Source organism: Manacus vitellinus, unplaced genomic scaffold (assembly GCF_001715985.3).
Source record: "Manacus vitellinus isolate BGI_N305 unplaced genomic scaffold, ASM171598v3 scaffold_46_pilon, whole genome shotgun sequence".
In the NCBI taxonomy this organism is placed as follows: domain Eukaryota; kingdom Metazoa; phylum Chordata; class Aves; order Passeriformes; family Pipridae; genus Manacus; species Manacus vitellinus.
Genome location: NW_021940578.1, coordinates 1,312,928 through 1,318,930, shown reverse-complemented (window position 1 = coordinate 1,318,930; position 6,003 = coordinate 1,312,928).

Genomic DNA, 6,003 nt, shown 5'->3' with positions numbered 1-6,003 from the left:
CCAGGAGTCCAAGTCTCCTCTCCCAGTCAGGATTCTGCCTCAAAATCCCTGTGAGAATTTGCCCTTTTTTTTCGGAGTCATGTTATCTCAGGCTTCTGTCGAGTGTGAAGGCAGCTATTCTCATCCCACCAGCTGAGGAGGAGGATGAGAACACAGGGATCTGAAAGGCACGTGCAGATCCTGGGGGTCCATATGGGAGAAAAAGCTGCAGAAGGCAGGGTCGCTCCTGGGGACAAAACTATGCATTTAATGAAGATTTAAATCATCCCTCATTTCTGTTTGCAGAAAGTTCTACAGCTCAAAAAGACTCGTTTCCTGTGTTTGTGAGTCTTCCTTACTGCTGAGCAGTTTTGCTGGTACCTTGCAACAAGGGTGGCTCTGAGGAGGGTCCTCCTGGTTGAGGTCCATAGCACTGCAGGTATCTCAGGTTTTAATGCAGTTATTTTTGGAGATTTAAGGTAGTTATTCTTGTACCATGGCTATAAGATACTGCAGGGTATTATTTTGCCCATTTTGGAGTTGCAGAGTTAAGATGCCAAGAATCCAAGAGCCTTATTCCTACTGCTGGGCTGTAAGGAAGTAAAAAAAAAAAAAGAAACAACCCAAACAAAGCAACCCAAACAAATACAACCCTTCTGAGCGAGGAGAAGCAGCAGCAACTGTAAAGGACATATTTGCAGAATCATTAATTTTGATTGTCTTGAGCAACTTTGTGTGGTCACTGAAATAGGGCAATCCATCATCCTGGCAGTGCAGCAAGGTCCCTGTTCTGCTCCCTGCTTCCGAGGGGACAGACCTGCTTTGGTTTCTGACACTCTCAGCATCACCTTGGAGCCTCTCTGGTGAAGGAGACTTGATGCTGCAAAGTGGAATGGGGTTGTTTTGTCATTTACTTTTTCCTAAATCTCACATTTGGCTGAATTATTCCCCATTGAATCACTGCCTGCAGGAATTTCCATGTGCTGGTCTCTCACCTGCTGGTCGACTCCACAGTCCATTAGCCCCTCATTTTACCAAGCAGCTTAAAAAGCATCATCTCTCTTGCAATACAGAGAAGGTGAACACTGATCTGGGGAATTTTTCTTGCAGAAATTGAGGAATAGTGGGGGTTTTCAGTTCTTAGGAAACATCCTCTTTCCCCAAAGCAGTGTGGACTCAAAACATATGAAGCAATGAGGCGTTTGCTGTTTGGGTTGGGCTGCTTTGAAAGGATTTTTCCCTTTTTGCTTACTTTGTAACTTTGTGAAGGAGGTTCTCCTGTTACTGGAATTTGGATGTGTAAAGAGCTCTCAGTTACAGTTTGGAAAAAGCTTCAAATCAGAGATTTTTACACTTGGATCTTGGAGGGATGGGGCTGGAGCAGCCAGGCTGGATGACTGCCTGCTTTTAGGATGTGTTCACTGTGAACTACAGGACTCCACACATGAATTTTTAATGAAAAGGTGCTTCCTCAGGCACACAGAACTACCGTGGTTCCTGAAGAGAGACAGGGAGCTGCTCTGCAGTTTTATGCAATGCTTTTCTCCTTGGGAAAAATTCTCAAGTCTGGGAGGAATTTATGGTCAGAGTGTTCCAGCCCTGGACAGCAAATAGTACAGCTGGTGCCTCACTTGCCTGGGAGGCTGTGTTTGAATATTTTTCTTTTCATATTTCCCCTGGAGAATCTGGAATAACCATGGCTATACCTGGGGCACTGCACTGGGAGGAGATAGTAGCCAAGGGTAATACTACCTTGCTCAGGAATTTGGCTGTTGTGTCTTAGTTTCCACAATGTCAAGTTGACCTGCAACTCTTCCTTCAGAGGGAATTGATTCTGGAGATAAAAATTGTGAAGAGCTGTTCATTTTTCTCCCTCTGCATCTTGCTTTACCATCAGAGGTTGGGCCTCAAAAGCTCTGTGCTTATGAGGATATATTACCCAATATTCTTATAATATATATATATATATTTGTCTATGAGGATATATTACCTCATTCAGTTCCTTGCCATCCAGAGGTTTTGCACAGTCTTTAGTCTTAGTATTGATGTAATTGAATGTTCTGGGTCATCTGAACAGCTGATCCTGTGTCTGCTGCTCCCTGAATGCTCCCAGAAGTCCAGGGATGCCCAGCAGGGCAGTGATTTCCCAGCCACAGCTCTGGGCTTCTCCTGCAGGTATTGAACAGCTCCATCAAAGGTACCAACAGCTCAGTGTCCTAAAGCAGCCAAAGGACGTGGCAGCATCTTCAGTGTGATGTGTCTTAAGTGTTGTTACCATGGAAACAAGGTCTCCATCTCTGTGTTACACTCCTTACAGACTGATCCACAGGGAGATGTGAGGGGAAATCACACACCTCTGCATGTCAGGGGTTGTAGTTTGCCCTGAACCCTTTGCCTGTGCAGAAAAAGTCCCCTCTAAATAGGTTTTAGGCAGTCCTGTGTCAGGGGAAGTGCAAAACCAGCTCTGCAATCACTTCCATGTGAACTGCAGGTTCCAGATGACCAGTAAGTGTGAGAGGCAGAGGGACTGAGAGCAGCTCTGAAACTCCTCAGAGACTGCTCAAAACCTCTCTTACTGTTTACCTCTTTGGTTTCAGTACAATAAAGAACCACCAGTGTGGAAAGAGAGCTCTAATCTGTCGTGATCTGTGTTTCGATGTTCAGGTTACACAAAAGTGTATTTCTTCTGCTTATATGAATTAATCTAAATAGGAAAACTCACCTGAACCAGGATTTATATGGTTCAGATTCAAGGTCAGATTCACTCTCAGCATTGCTGGTTTTGTTCAGGAACCAGAGCAGTGTCACTATTCCACAGTCAGATTTAAATGAGTCTGGTATATGCATTTACCTTAAACATGGGAGAGAATCTGAAGCTCTGGGGTGACATTAAAACAAAAAGCCCGAGCAAACAGCCTGGCCCCAGTAAATCAGCACCACGCCTGGCTCCAGGACAATGGCTGGATGTTCCCTGTGATTTATTGGAGCAGGGCTGCCGAGCACAGAGGATAACTCATTGTGCTCAGACATAATGGGTCTGTCTTTGGGAGCCGGTGTAACCCTGTCATCTGTCAAGCAGCATAAAAGAAATAAAACCCAGCACTGAAATATCTTCTTGGAGTTGGTTGGCTCCCAGCTGTGCGTGGTGGAAATAAGTCCTGGTAGAGGCACAGCTGAAACAGGTTAGAATTGGGAAAACCTGGAAGTTTAGGTGATGTTTCAAAACTCTCCTCTCACCCTCCCTTTAAAGATGAGCATCTTTGGAACATCAGCAGAGCAAAAAAACCCAGCAGACATTAGTGCTGTTGTGTGTGCAAGGTAAGCAAGGATTTCTGCCCTGAATTTCTGAATTCATGCACTTTGCAGAGACAAGCAGGAAAAAGGGAAGGTGTCTTACCTTGGTCTGGTGGAGGATGTTCCTCAGCCGCAGAGCTCAGGTGGCTCGTGTAGTTTCTGGGGTGGAATTGAGGGGTTTGTGCTTTCTGGCAGCCAGAAATAAATGCTTGTTCATGTTCTCAGCATTGATGCCTCTACCAGTGATGGAATTGCAAAGTGCTGTGCCTAAATCTCCCTCTCTTTCCCTTGAACACTCACTCACTCACAGGTGGCTTCCAATGCCCAATGAATTAAATGCTGAGGCTTCTCAGGGAGATTAACCCTTTCCATATTGGAAATCACTTGATTTTACATCCAGACTGGAAAACTCGTTGCATAGCAGGCACAAGCCCTGCTGCCTGTAAGTGGACAAGGTGATTTCCTGGCTTATTAGCATTTATTGCTTATTAGCATTAGCAAAGTCTCTTCTGTTACAGCAATTAATTCTTAGGAAAGTCCTCCAAATTTTCCACCATGTGCTTTACTTTTTCCCCCAAGAGGTTTTTCAGGTATCTATGGCACAAAGACTTCTGGAATGCAGTGTCTCCTTTCCACACTTAATTTCATTGCAGTGCTGAGTATTGCAATTACATTCTTAATACATTAATAATACAATTATATGCACGTGACTTTAAGGGTGTATTTTTTGCCTTGTTTTGCTGTGCAGGAAGACAGATTACAAACAAAATGAAGATATTTTACTTTGTTTTCATTGACTGAGCACGTAGAAGTTTTAGCTGTTCCATTAAATGCACTGTTTAGGTGCTTTAAAATGACAGAAAGAATTCCTGTTTCCAAGGAAAGATATTGTTGTGTTTTAGTTTGTGGCCATCTCTCCTGGAAATTGGGATTAGGAGTGGGTGCTGGGTCTGGAGATGCAGAGAGGGACCTGGCTGCCCAGCAAGGAGGGATTTGGGTTCCAGGTGCCCCTCTGTGGTTGGAGTTTCCCATCAGGGACTGGTTGGGGGGTGTGTGGTTCCCTCTGTGCAGCACAGGGAGCTCAGGGACGTGTGTGTTCCTTGCACAGCAGAGGCTCTGGGGCTCAGACAGGCAGGGCCCTGCCTGTCCAAGGTGTCTGAATGTCTTTATTATTCCCTTGCCACTGCCACCAGAGCAGAGCTGAGCAGGCAGTGGGTGTGTGGGATGTTCCCTGGTCCCTGCCCAGGGTCTGTGCCAGGGGAGCTGCACAGACACACGAGTGGGTGAGGGCACAGGGCAGGGGGTGACCTTCACCAGCAGCCCCCACTGAGACAGGGGCTGGGGACAGCTCTGTCACAATCCTGTAAAATGTACAAATAATGTCAACTTCAAAGCACTCTGTACCCAGAGCTAAGAGGGGCTGACAAGCGTCTGAAAGAGAGCATTATCCCCATTTTACAGATGAAAGGGAGTCACACAGAGAATCAAAGTCAAGATTAGATTAATAGGCATTGATGCCAGAGGAGCTATTATGTCTTGTCTGGCATCTGGCAGAACAGAGCAGAGAATTTCACACAGATTGCTCCATTAAATCCCCAACCTCTGTTCTGGGCTTAGAAAGAGCCCCCCAGAGCTGACACAAAGCCACTGCACCATCTTCAAGCAAGTTGCTTGTGGGGCACTAGTGGAAGTTCACATCATATCCCAGTGTGAGTTTATTTAACTTCCTGCTGCCTCATTTAGTTTTGTTTGAACAATATTATCAAGAGGCCCACACACCACCCAAAATTTCCTTTGCATTTCTGCTCCCCAGAGACAATTATCAAGCTGATGCTTCTCCAGCTGGACGGGGAAGACAAGGGGCAAAAGGTGCAAGTTGCACTGGGAGAGTTTTCATCTTGATATGAAAAAGAATTGGTTTTTTTGACTCAGCGAGAATAATCAATCACTGGAGCAGTGGCAGAGTCCCCAGCCCTGGAGGTTTACAGGATTTACCTGGGCAGGGCTCTGGGTAATCTCATCTGGGCTCCCTTTCCCACGAGAGGTTGGCTCACGTGATCTTTTGAGGTCCCTTCCAACCTGGGCTGTTCTGTGATTCCACGAAAAATGTTTTGTGGAGAGAAACTGGCTTAAAGGATGTGTTGGATCAGGTCTTGGAGACCAACTCCAGCACCAGTTAGAGTTGATTTTCCCAGTTTCCCTGTTGATTTGGGTCTTTCAAAATGACACAGTCTGTTCTAAACTGTCAGTTCCGTGGCATTTTCCTCTGCATCTCTGCTTGATGTGTGATTATATTGCAGTTCATCAGTCAGGTTTATTAGTGGACTTAATTGGATTGCATTAGCTGGCATTTAAGCCATCCAAACCAGTTGAGAATGCAATCAATTAAAACATCCAAACACATTAATGGTGCAGACACAGGGCAATTTATGTAGATGGCTAATTACCTGTTTACTTCAGTAAGCAGGTTTTATTGCCCAAGAATGGACAAATGATGCATGAGAAGAAAAGAAACAACATTGCAAGAATACTGTTGGCAAGGCTGCAAAAAATAAGAAAATGGCAGAGTATAATTGTCTCTATTGTTAAACTCTGCAGTGAAAGAACAAACCCTACACCGTGACAGGCACTCAGAGGTGTTCCTAATCATTTCAGATTTTCATGGGAGTTCTAGAGAACACAGTGAGTGTATTACCAGGGTTGGAATGTCTCATAATGGGACATCTGAGC